The sequence below is a fragment of the Suricata suricatta genome, chromosome 12, assembly GCF_006229205.1.
Source record: "Suricata suricatta isolate VVHF042 chromosome 12, meerkat_22Aug2017_6uvM2_HiC, whole genome shotgun sequence".
Taxonomy (NCBI): Eukaryota; Metazoa; Chordata; class Mammalia; order Carnivora; family Herpestidae; genus Suricata; species Suricata suricatta.
The window spans coordinates 90914314-90927351 of record NC_043711.1 but is presented as its reverse complement, the minus strand read 5'-3'; the positions used below and the strand labels follow the sequence as shown (position 1 = coordinate 90927351).

Here is a 13038-nt window from a genome sequence, read left to right as displayed (position 1 = left end):
CCCTGGCACGAGGCCAGGAGCTGTCTGCCCACTTTGAAAGTCTGCTATTGGGTGATCTGCAAAGGCTGCAGGCAAGTCTGTGCCATTTCTGCCACGTGGGGCATTTTCATGGGAGTACCCAGGATTATTGAGAGGTTCTCCATGCACACTTCCTCCAGGCTGGCTCCGGCTTCTCTGAGCTAAGTGAAAGGTGTAGGGCCCTTTTCCAGGAGTCCTTGCCATGCTGAGCAGCACTTAGGACTGGGCTCCATTCCTTTTCCATTTGACAGGACCCAGCAGAGGGAAGGTGAAAGCATTCATGCCGCATGAGAACCTATGCCAGCCAGCAGCTTCAGGCTCTGCAGAAGCACCAGGGGCCTGACTCAGCTGTGATAGGCTAGAAAATTCACAGGGTGAGTGGATCTCAGGTTTCACAGCTGAGAAATGAGCATGAGGATTTTTTGCTTTTTGTTTTCCTGGCATTTGGGCAGATGAGTCCATGGTGGGTATTCCAGGTGTTCTGAAGTCAGCTGCAAAATATGTTTCATTTTGGGGCCCTGGCCTGTGACCAAGAATATCTCTGGGCTAATATGATTCTTGGAGGTGGTTCCTGGGTCTGCGTGTCCACTTGGGAGAAGGTGCTTTGGAAGTGCAGTAGAGAAATTCTAAATGCCAGAGGATGAGAGACTTGAACCTGAAGCATTGACAGGTTCTCAAGACCCATACTGAGGAATTCTTTCTACACTTTATCAGGGAAAGACAAACAGACACTTACATGACTTTTTTTTTTAATGTTTATTGAGAGAGAGAGAGAGCACACATGTGGGAGCAGGGGAGGGGCAGAGATAGAGGGAGAGAGAGAATTCCAAGCAGGCTCTGCATATCAGTGCAGAGCCTGACACGGGGCTCGAACTCACAAACCATGAGATCATGACCTGAACTGAAATCAAGAGTTGGACATTTAACCACCTGAGCCACCCACCTGCCTCTATATGACTAAATCTGAAGGACAGATTGCATAGTAATAATCAAAGAGGTGTTGCTTTAAAAAATCTTCAGTAGCTTTACTAGAAAATTACAAAATTAATACACATTCATCATAACACATTCAAATAATATATGACATAGGAAGTAAATATAACTCTGTTCTTTTAGGTACAAAATAAAATAAGGTATCATTTTTTTAAACTACCAGATTGGCAGGCTTAAAAAACTGGTAATACCCAGCACTGGCAGGGGTGCCTACCAGGCACTGACATCATTCTCTGTGGCGGGGGCTGCCCTGTTTATCACTGGAGGCCTCTACCCTTTAGATACCAGTAGCAGCTCCAGCACTACCTCCCAGGCTATGACAAAAGAGAATGTCTCCTATCACTGTCAAATGTCCCCTGAGAGGCTACAAAATCACTTCCCCCAGAGCCACTGCAGGCAAATGGACACCCCAAACACCACTGGTGTGAGTGGAATGTGGCACTTAACATACCTATCAGGTATTAAAATGTGCTTCACAAGGAACTTCCCTTCAAAATATATTTACAGGGGCACAAACTTGTTCATCAAGCACTAATGGTAACAATGGTTAATGGCACTAATGGTTAATACAGCACTATTGGTAATATTTAAAAAATCAGTAATGATCTAAATGACACGGGTAGGAAATTGGTTAAAAAAGTCTGCCTGCCTGCCTGCCTGCCTATCTACAAAATGTCCATACAACTGAATTAGGCAGCTCTGATATAGAGAGGTTTTCAAGATAAAATTGTTACAGGGGAAAAAGCAAGGTACAGAACAGTGTAGAGAACAGTTCTGTAAACTTTAAAGAACAAAATTGTATGAATAAGTGCATGTGTGTGTCCATATATGTGTGTGTGCGTGTGTGTATACATATGTAGAAAAAGATATGCATAAAAATATGAATGGATACATGGTTTTAAAGCCTGGAAGGAGGTGCACTAAACCACAGACTACGGCTATCAGTCTCAGAGCAGGATGGGGACAGGGAGCACCTGGGGTTTTCATTTCTACTTTAAATATCTCATAATCGGGGTACCTGGGTGGCTCTGTTTGTTAAGCCAGACATCGGCTCAGGCCATGATCTTATGGTTTGTGGGTCTGAGCCCTGCATTGAGCTCTGTGCTGACAGCTTGGAGCCTGGAGCTTGTTTTGGATTGTCTCCCTCTCTCTCTACCCCTCCCCCACTCTTGCGCTCACACTCGCACTCTCTCTCTCAGAAATAAATAAAACATAAAAATTTTTTTAAATCTCATAATCACTTGAATCACTTTACAACAAGGACATTATAAAATAATAAAAATAAAATTAAGAAGTCGCAAAGGAAAAAAGGAGAGAAAGAAAGGAACCCTCATTGGAGGCCTGCCTGCCCTCACCTGAAGGAAGCAAGCCTGGCTTAAAGGGCTCCTGTGCCCTGCACTTGGAAGGTCCCACGGCAGCATCGTGGGCACCATGGCACCGGATCATCAGAGCAATTCTTCTAGCTGGCAGAGGCGGTAGTTATTTCCATCCTGCAAATGGGGAAACTGAGGCTCAGGGAGTGCAGTATTTGCCCACGTGCCCACATGGGGAGCCAAGTCCCAGAGTCCAGTCCCCTAAAGTCACAAGAGCAGCCTCTGCCACAGGCTCTCACAACCATCCTCTTCAGCAGAGCTGGTATTCCAGCCCTCACGGTCATTTTCCTCCTTCTGGCTCTCCTTTGCTGCAGGCAAAGGTCAGGCTTTAGGAAGAGGCAGGGTTTGAGATCTGACCCTGTCACTCACCAGTTCAACTAAAGGCTTCGCCTCTCTGGGCCTCATCTGTAAAATGGAGATCAATGTACCTAACTCCAGAACTGTTTTGAGACTCAAAGCCATCACATTTGTGAATGCATTTTGTAAAATATAAAGCATTTAAAAATATTAGTTAACTTTATTTTTTTTAATGTTTATTTTTGAGAGAGAGCAAGAGGGGGAGGGGCAGACACACACACACACACACACACACACACACACAGAATCCAAAGCAGGCTCCAGGCTCTGAGCTGTCAGCACAGAGCCCGATGTGGGACTCGAACCCATGAACCATGAGATCATGACCTGAGCCAAAGTCGGACAATTAACTTACTCAGCCACCCGGGCGCCCTTAGTTGACTTTATTTTAGCAAAATAAAACTCTAGTTCTCTTCCCATGGGGCTGGTTAGAATGAACACTGCTGGGGTGACTGCAAGGAAGAAGGCATTGAATGGAAATTGGAATCTGAAACATTGTACAAAGATTTCCAATAGACTGCAATGTGCTGAGAAGGCAACAGACAGTCCAGAAAATGGATCAGTCTACCTAAGCTGGTACTGCACTTTGAAACCTGTGCTGTCACCAGGGATGACAGATGCCAAAATGCTAAACATCTTAGGGCAGAGGGACAGGGAAACAAGTGAAGTGTACTACCAGCACCATGGATTATATTTCTACTCACAGAAAAGTGGACTGGGCAGTAAGCAAGTTAATAGTCCATCCAGGGTTTATGGGAGTGCTCAGTTAATTTATTAACATTATGAAAAGTAAGGTATGCAGAAGCACATGGGGCAAAGTTCCATTTCCTGCCATCCCAGTGAGATGCAATAAAGCTGTGTAAAGAAAGGCAGCAACAACAGGCAGACATAAACAAGCTCATCTCATGCTGGAGAGGGTGTAGGGAGGGGGGCCCTGAGTGTGTGAGTGGTTGGTAACCTTGCCTTCGCGTAGTTTCTCAGGACGTTACTAGAGACTTAAAAGAGCCCATCACTTCTTCAGGTGTAAAATTCTATTCTAAGAAGATAATCAGGCTATGGTCAGATGTAGATACAGACACACACAAACACACCAACTTTTGTATGTACATATACACGTAAAGAAGGATTTTCAGCTCCGAACTCTTTATTATAGCAAGTTTATACACACCAACTGTCCAAAAATGGAGGAATCGTCAACTACAGAAGAAACTATGATTATATTTAAATGATGAACAATTATAGAGTCATGAAAATCATGTTTTTGAGGAATATTTGTGACCTGGAAAATGCTTACAATGATAATAAAAAGAAACAGAATACTAAACTGTGTACAGTTTATCAGCAATTAAAACATATACATTTAAATAACAGTAATATTAATAATAGCAGCTATGAGGTACTATGAGCCAGCAGTGTCCCAGCCCATTAATCACTCGATTCTGTCCAAGCCCCCTGAGGTGGGTGCTATCATTCTCCCCATTTTTCAGAGAAGTACATGGAAGCTCAGGGGCTTGAGCAGCAGGTGCAGGGCTGTTGGGGCCCAGTAGGCAAAAATAACCCTCAAACAATATTTGGCCTCCTGGGCCGCACATGTGGCTTCTATTCATCCTGTCTGTGATTTTCTCCTTTCTTTGTAAAGAGGCATATACTTTTAGGCTTTGAATCAACTTGGGTCAGTTCGTGACGCCAGCCCTCCCCTTACTTTTCTTTCTAGCTCAGTGTCTGCTGTTGGGAGTAAACTGCAATCCTCTGCCAAAAGATTTGCCTATTAAAGGATAAGCATCTTGCCCATGCATAACTGGTGAGGGGTCTTAAGAAATGTAAATATCCTCATAGAATTCTTCAGGCTCATCTTCTGCTTGGAGCCAGACTATTATCAGGGAATCCCTCTCTTGCAATGACTTGATAATTCCTGATATTTACACCTGTCGTGTTAAACATGACCCTTTCTGGAGCATGTCTTCACTTCAAAGACCTTGAACTATGTAACCATTAAAGAAATGACGTAATCACCCATGGTATATAAGACCCTGGCCATCTAAGTAAAGTGTGGTTTTTCCACCATGCATGTTGTCTGTCTTGTCTGTCTTCTTTCTTATAGATATTGCGCCGACACCAACCCCCTACCTGGGACCTTTCGACTGGGGTGTGTGGGCTGGTCCCCCACACAGGGCCACACACAGGGCTGGGGTGGTGAAGCCAGGCTGTTAATAGAGCTGGTCCGGCTCTTAAGGACTCTGCAGCCCTGCGACAAAAATTCTCACAGTGTCATCCCCAAGTACTGGGGCTGAAGGACATACAATTTTCTTCTTTGTATTTTCCAAATCTTCTGTAGAGGTACATTTTTCTTTTGTGAAAATTATCTTTTATTAAAAAATGATATATTCTACATTAAAAGTACTTCCAAAGTACAGGGGTATTAAATAACCTAGGAGCCAGATGGATGGGAGGTGGTGAATCAGATCCAATTTGATCCAGCACAGTAGAAAGGGATCAGGAAAGGCCAGAAGACTAGGCTCAGAGGGAAAGATAGCCCGTTAGATTCTGAACACATCTCGTTTCTCCAGGTGTTGTGGGACATCCACGCAGAGACAACCAGTAGGACACAGGACACAGAGGTACGGTGAGGGGTGCAGGGGCCAAGGGCAGGTTGCCCCAAGACGGCCATTTTGACAAGAAGATTACTGTGAGCTGAAGGCAATGGAGACCCTGTGAGCTAAAGAGAAACTTTTGCCCCTCCTTTAACTATACAGAAGAATCTAAATTGGGGATCTTTCCCAGAATATGGGATATTAGCAGAGATAAACTTTATCTGGGAGACCCATCTGCATGGCAGGACAAACATCTAGTTACCAACATCTACTTTTCTTATCACCCTGGGAAGTGTATTCTTTTCCTCTGAAGTCCCAGGCTCCTGCCCCCTTCTCCTTACTTCGGGATGACATAAGTCTTCATTCCTGCAGTCTGTGTGGCTTCCCTGTATGTATGCTATCTGTCAGCCTGCTCCCACCTCTTTCTTTGGAAGAGTACCCTACTTGTTCTCTGCAGTGCTGGTGAGATGGGCAACAAAGTGCCTAGCTATCCAAGAAGTGGGCACATCTATCAAGCTAAAGGAGAACATTTCTGGAGCCCAAAACCTGTACTTCTGTTGCAGGTGCTTCGCGATTCCTAGGAAGCCTGCATGCCCCCAGCCACATAATGAGTGGCCTTTGCTGCTTGGGGAGCCAGTGCTCAGTGCTGCGTCTGAAATTCCATTTTCTTGAGTCCATAGTGATAAGAGTCTTAAAATCTGGCTTTTGAGTGGGAGGAAAAAGGATTTCCTAATTTCCAAACTCTATAGATCAAGAGCACAAACTGAGGGTGAGAGGATAGAGACTTTCTAGAAGTTACAGTGTGGAGGTGACACACTAAGATTAAAGAGAAGTTCCCAAACAGAGGCCTTCTGGGACTGCCCAGGAGAAAGAGGAGGACAAGAATTCAGATGCAAGTTGTCTGGTCTGCCCTTCGCTAAGGCCAAATCCCTTTGTGGGGCTCAGATGCATCTAGACTTGGAGGACACTGGTGCCCCATTCCCCGAGCACAGCCGAGGTGGGGCACAGCCGCTCAGAGAAGACCCACGCCGTGCGGGCCATGGCACCAGATTGGCACTCAGCCTATACAAGTAGTTCCAGGAGAGGACGTGGGTGAAAAGAGAAGGTCCCCTTCCCCTTCACCAGTCATCACGTGAGTGACCTGGACGTGTACACCGTTCCCAGTGACGTGCGGAGTAGACGAGGAAAGGTCAGGAGACAAGCGGTGAGGGCTGCGGCACACAGTGACCTCATGACCACAAACACTGGCACTTTCCATGATGTTACTCAGGAACGAAATCAGGCCAGCCCCATCCTGGTGGGCCCCACTGGAATCCGTAACGCCTAGGGACAAGTCTAGGGCAGCCACATGACAGCGGAGACCAGCAAAGGGGAGGGAACACATCTGAACCACAAAGCTCATCTGCTGCCCCCTCCTGCTGCCCAGATGCCACTCTGGGGGTGGGGGAGGGGGAAGAATGGAAGGAGAAGAGGGAGGGGAGAAAACTCTGAAATACTGCATATTTGTGTAAAACGCTGTGTGATCCAGAAGGGAGGGAGCCTCTGTGTGATCTGGAAGGGAGGGACGCCCCCCAGGACTAAGGGGACTGAAGTCTGAGCAAGGTGACACTGCACGGAACACTGGGAGGTGTGTAGTTTCACACCCGAGGAGCAGCAGGTAAAATGTGATGCCGCTTAAGGGGCCAAATGAGGAACCTGACTGCTGCACAGGGGGACACAGAAGAATGAAAAATGTGTGGGACTGAATCATCCTGAGGACGGTGCCCCCGAGAGGCTGCCTGGGAACTCCTGGCACCTGGAGAAGCTCTGGTCCCCAGTCTGAGAAAGCCTGGTTGTTCTGCACTCGCTTTTGCAGAGTGAGCTTTCTGGTGGCCTTTCCAAGACAGTCATAGTGTCATCCCAGGATGACGAGGATGTGAGATGGGAAGGGTGGCAGGGCTGGCTGAGGACCAGCAGCTGGGCAGAGGGGGAACGGCTAAGCATGGCCCTGGGTGCAGGGCCCCATGAGCTAGAAGGGAAGTGGAGTTATCAGAGGGAAGTCATGTCCAGTGTCTGATAATGCTCAGAACTCAAGCAACATTAAGAACTGAGAAAGAGACACTATTTCAGCAACAAGAAAGTTCCTCATGATCTTGGCAAGAAGTGTTTCAGTGGGGATGGAAGTCAGGCTACAGTGGGCTGAAGAGAGAGAGAATCGAAGAAGTAGAGACACTGACTATGGTTCTAAGTGGGGAAGAGGACAAGGACTTTAGGGGGTATCTGGGGTAGTAGGGGGCTTTGTGGACTTGGGTTTTGTGGGGTGTTTCCCATTGTTTTTGTTTTTTAAAGGATGAGGGAAGACATAGTATGTGTTTGCATGTATGGAAAAGTGGAGTTAGCCTCTTGAGAACCGGGGCAAGGTGGGAAGCAAAGTGGTATCAGAGCAAGGACTGGTCTTAGAGAAGAAGGGTAGGCATGGTTCCAGAGACAGGCTAAGAGGAAAGGACACAGAACAGGACCTCCTATCCAACAGCTTCTGAGGACACAGGTACACCTTTCTAGTGAAATCTTTTCTTTTTCCCTTGGCAGAATTAGATGTTCATGAATGAATAAGCAGAGAATGAAAAAATACTTTGACAAATTATAGTTAAGCATCAATGTCTGAGAGGGAAGATTGCTTAAGAGACCACACAGGGCAAGGAAAGAATTCTTGGAGCCAGAAAACCATAATACAACAGTTCAAATGTAGAATAAGTTGAAGACTTATCAAGACTTTAATTAAAGCCCTCAATCCAGCCATTGTGAAATTGGCAGATGTGATAATCAATGCCTTAATAAAGGCTTAGCTCCACAGCCTTGAGCAGGCGCTCTTGACATTTTGGGTGGTTTTGCCTAAGTAATACATTGTCAGGATCCAAAACTCAGAACACAAGGTCCAGGCTGTCTCCACCCCATCCCGGGCCTCCACGGGGTCTTCCCATAGATTTCTCAAGTTCAGTGTGACTAATGGAGCTCCTCATGGAGAGGCATCTCCCTCCAGGCAGACGGTGAGAGCAGACTTGAGCCACACAGCCTTGGTTCAAATTCTAGCTCTGTCACGTACTAGCTATGTGACCTCAGGCAAGTTACTGTGCTTTGCTTTCAGTTTCCTCATCTGGGAAATGAAGATGATGAAGGTAATCTCATAAAACTGTTGTGAGGATTAGATGGAGTTTGCTGACAGGTAGTCAGGAGCTCTAAAAGTACTAGCTTTTATTATTATCTTCCATTTCAATATTGTTTTCCACCTGTCCCCCTGTCAACTGGATTCAGAAGGATTACATTAGAAATAGGCAATAATACCCATTCAGTGGCTCAATCCACATTTTCATTGCCCACATTTGCTCACATTTAATCTCTCACCAAAGCCCAATGTATACACCTCTCAATCTGCTAACGTGCTCTCCATTCTTACAGCCACCTGCTCTTTAGATCTCTGCCAACTCAGGACCGGATCACTGTGCCATCCGGGCTGAAAAGGAGTAATTGTTTTAAAATAAAATGGTCATTTCTCTTCTCTTCCATAGTCCCCACGATTCTGACAACACCACCCTTGACATGGCCTCTAAGATGAAGACCCCTCTTGAAGGGTCTGCTTTCAATCTGCACTTTAAACCCCTTATGCCCCAAACTAAATTTACCCCACTCCCCAAACTTACTGGCTTCCTGGATCTCCCTCCCTGGTGAATGGTGCCACCTATTGGCCACTCATTCACTCCGGCCAGACATCTCTCTGACCAGCAAGCCCAGCCAAGTGCGCTGATTTTAGATGCCAGGGCTCCTTAGATGCCCCTTGGTGCTTCAGCCACTGTTCCAGTTTTGGCCTTCATTTCTTTACTTCAAATGTCTTCAAACTGGCCTCTCTTACACCCCCTCCTTCCTCATCTGCTTTCTGAGAGGCTGCCAGAGTGATATAAATGGCTGGCACATCACTTTTTTGCTTAAGGAGAAAATGCAAGATATTTAACACGATTCTCTCGTCGAGTTGGTTTGGATGCTCTCCACTATCATCCCAGTCCCTTCTTACTCCCTAGGTCTAATGTCTTGCCTTTTAAAACCCAGTTTAGATAGAACTTCCTCTAGGAAGCCTTGTCTGGGACCTCCCTCTGCACCTCCAGCCGAGGCCAGGCAACGCTTCTGGGAGCCCACACAGCATCCTGTTTCTCTGCTTATACACGGCCCTGGGCAAGCACCAGGTAGCTGCTAAAGTCTATGGCAAGAAGAGTGGGAACGGAGGACAAGCAAGGAAACGTGACACCCCGCAGTCCCACCACAGAGACCAGGATGCAGCTCACTTTTTCTCTCCCAGACTTCCAAAATGCCACCACACATTCACTATCCACTACTGAACTGCTTTGGTAACGGAGTATTTCATAACAGGATAATGGTGGAGATTAAAAATATTTAAATAGTTTCTGGCACATAGTGAGCAGTTAATGATTTCACTTGACCAGGAATGAGAATGCCAACTCTGCACAAGAGTTTGGGCCCTGAAATTACACTGTATTTTCATCAACTCTAAGACACTATCATTTTAAAGCTTCACTATCTTTTGCAGGTATAATTAAGAAAAAAAAAAAAAAAAAGCAAATACTACCAGGATACAACTATCAATTATAAGACACATCCAGATTTTAAGAGTGCCAAACTGTGGGAAAGATCATCTTAGATTCAATAAGTAGTGATAAACAAAAGAGACAAAGTCTCTGTTCTCAGGTCGCTTCTACTGTAGTGACGGGAGTGGTGACTAATATATATTGTCAGGAGGTTTTAGGTGCTATAATGAAAAGTAAAGCCAGCTGAAGGGATACAAATGAAGGGGCATCTGGGGTAGCCAGGAAAGGTCCTGATGGGGAACTAATATGAGCAGAGACTTGAATGAAGGGAAGAGTCATGGGCAAACCACGTTCCAAGCAGAGGGAACATCAGATACAAAACACTTGAGAGGGAAATGTGCTTGGTGAGTTCAAGGACAGGCAACTCAAGAGTAGCTGGCACAGTCCCAGACCCTGGTCAACCAACTTCCTCAAGCCCAGTGTACTTCCTAAGTGAAGGCAAGTATGCCTGACCTACTTAGGCTGTATAAAGGGGAGACGGGTCGAGGCGAAGAAAAGTGGTGTAACTCAGTGATCAGGAAGGTGGGTGTTAGACTCAGATGGCCTAGATTTGAATTCCAATTCTAGCACTTAGAAGCTGTGTAGCCTTGGACAAGTTATCTAACTGCTCTGAACCTTAGTTTCCTCTGCTGTAAAATGAGGAAACAAATAGCAACTGCTTTGCAAATTGGTTATGAAGATAAAATGAAACAGTCCTTGTAAATCAGAGTAGAAATGATCATTATCAACATCATCTTCTACTACAAAGTCATTTTAAAAATTGTATCAAGTAAGGAATAAATAAATTTATTTGAGCCTTAAAACGTTTAAGACCACAATTTCTAGATTACCAAAAAGTAGGTTGGCAGTCACATTGTTGGGAAAATAATGTCTTTAAGGTTTTGAACTTGCCTTCTCCAGTTATTTAATTTATTTATTTATTTACTTATTTATTTATTTATGAGAGAGTGCAAGCATTCAGGGAGAGGCAGAGAGAGAGAGAGGGTAGGGGAGAATCTTAAGCAGGCTATCATGACCATGAGATCATGACCTGAGCCAAAATCAAGAGCTGAATGCTTAGTGGACTGAGCCACCCAGGTGCCTCCAAAGTTATTTTTTTAAATCTAGTTATCTTCCTATGTAGACAGATTGTTTTTGCAGTATAATTTGATGAAATTAAGTCTCCTCTATTCAATCAGTTAGAAGATACATGAAATAAGAAGGAAGTACTGCTAAGGGAATTTGATAGCTACTATAGCTCTGATTAAATGACATTGCTATGTGCATTATGTTACTACCAAGTCAATTTCCTAAATACATATAAAGTCTGCACATAAGTTCAGGGGCTTCTGCATGGCTAGAAAGACTCTGTATTGCTACAACAGGAGGCAGAGCTGGCTTTTTGTTCCCTCAGATCACACGTTTCGTAGCTTCTCTCATTAGGTCATGAGGTACCACACAATGAGTCAGGCCTATATGTAGACTTGAAATTCAGGCCACAGCAAGTGGTGGGAGTTAACAGACTTTGGTATTCCCAAGAGGTTCTCACCTTCCAAATACTCTCTGAGTAATGAACCACATTCTCAGAAAGCATCTGACTTTATGATGGAGCTATGCTGACGCAAAATGCTTAAAATTTTTTTGGTTGTTAGTATTTAATGCCATAATGGATGGAGCTTAAGTAGAATGAAGAATTCACCAAAATTGTATTTAGAATGTACTCACCTCCAGCAATTGTGTTTGGCTTTGGAGATTCATTACTGTCCTGGACACAGTCCTTGCCCTCAAGTATGACAGCTGAGTAACACATATTTAGTCTTGATGCAACTCACTTCACAACTTCTGAGAAAAAAATGCACCACATTTCCCTCTCCTTTATTCTTTCCTAAGAGATGCTGAGAAAGGGGCAGCAGTATACGGACAGGCTTTTGAGACAGATTAATCCTGACTCCGTCACTTACTAGCACTGAGTGACAGGACAAGGGGAGCTAGAACAAGTGATCTGAGGCCTAGGCATCTTCATCTGTAATATGTATAAAATCCCAGGAATATTAAGTGAGAGAACACGCACATAGCTGCTGCATGGCTGAAGGGCGTCGATATGATCGGCATCATTAGGTTTGACGTTGGAACTTTACAGTTCCGACAAGTTTTTACATCCCTGTCAATTTCTGAGCCTGTGATATGAACAAGGACAGACTGAACTACTTCCCGCAGCCTCTCTAGTTGGGTGACTATACCTAGCTTTCAGTGAGTGGGGGTGGGAGGGCCCAATTTTGGTTCAAGTAACAACCCTCACCCTAGCTAGGGTCACAACCAATTCTAGCCAATTCTATGCAGGAAAGCGATCCTTCCCACAGAGTTCGGGGAAGTACAAACGTGAACCCGGGCACGGTGAGTGATGAGAGGCACAGCTGCTTCATCGGAACCAGTCCCAGTGGCGGGAGGGGGTTGCCACTGTTGCACACATCAACCCCTTCTCCGCTTTCATCTGAGCAACCGTCAGGGTCATACAAAAGGAAAGATCCCTGAAAATCACCTACTTGGATGAACTGCCCCATACACCTTTTTGCAAAATTTAGTGTGTGTGTGTGTGTGTGTGTGTACGCGCGCGCGCGCTTCTCCGTCGAGTTCTTACTAGATTTTTAAAGGAGTCCACGCCTTGAAAAAAAAAAAAAGAGATTCGCCGATATATATATATCGGCGAATTAGTTATGTATATATATATAGTCTAACTTCCTCCTCACTTAACAGTTGGAGAAACTGAGGCCCAGACAGGTAAAAGCAGCTGTCTCAAGTCAAACAAGAGGGGCACTAGAGCCATTCCAACCCGGCCTCACATTCATAGCCCTAGCCGTGTCTGATACCTCCTCGCTTCTCTGCAGGCCTTGAAAGATGCCCAGGAGACGAAGGCTGGTGTCCGAGCTCTGGCGATGTCGCAGGCCGTCCTGTTTCTTAGCACCGAGGAGACTCAGGCCAAGAGCTCAGCGGGGCTCCTGTGCGCGAAGATTCCCCCACCCTGGCTCAGGCACCAGGATTTCCCCTGCCGTCGAGGCTCCGGGGCGAGCCCCAAAGCGCAGGGAGACCCCGGGA

At 45.5% G+C, this 13038-nt stretch overlaps 1 protein-coding gene across 1 annotated transcript in view; it reads right to left on the bottom strand.

Moving 5' to 3' along the window:
- Positions 1–12884, bottom strand: part of GDAP1L1 (ganglioside induced differentiation associated protein 1 like 1) — a 49501-nt gene extending 36617 nt beyond the window's left edge. Inside the window, exon 1 of the mRNA XM_029916149.1 lies at positions 12813–12884. The gene's annotated coding sequence lies outside the window, so the exon portion shown is untranslated. The remainder of the gene's footprint in view (positions 1–12812) is intronic.
- Between the last annotated feature and the right edge of the window lie 154 nt (positions 12885–13038).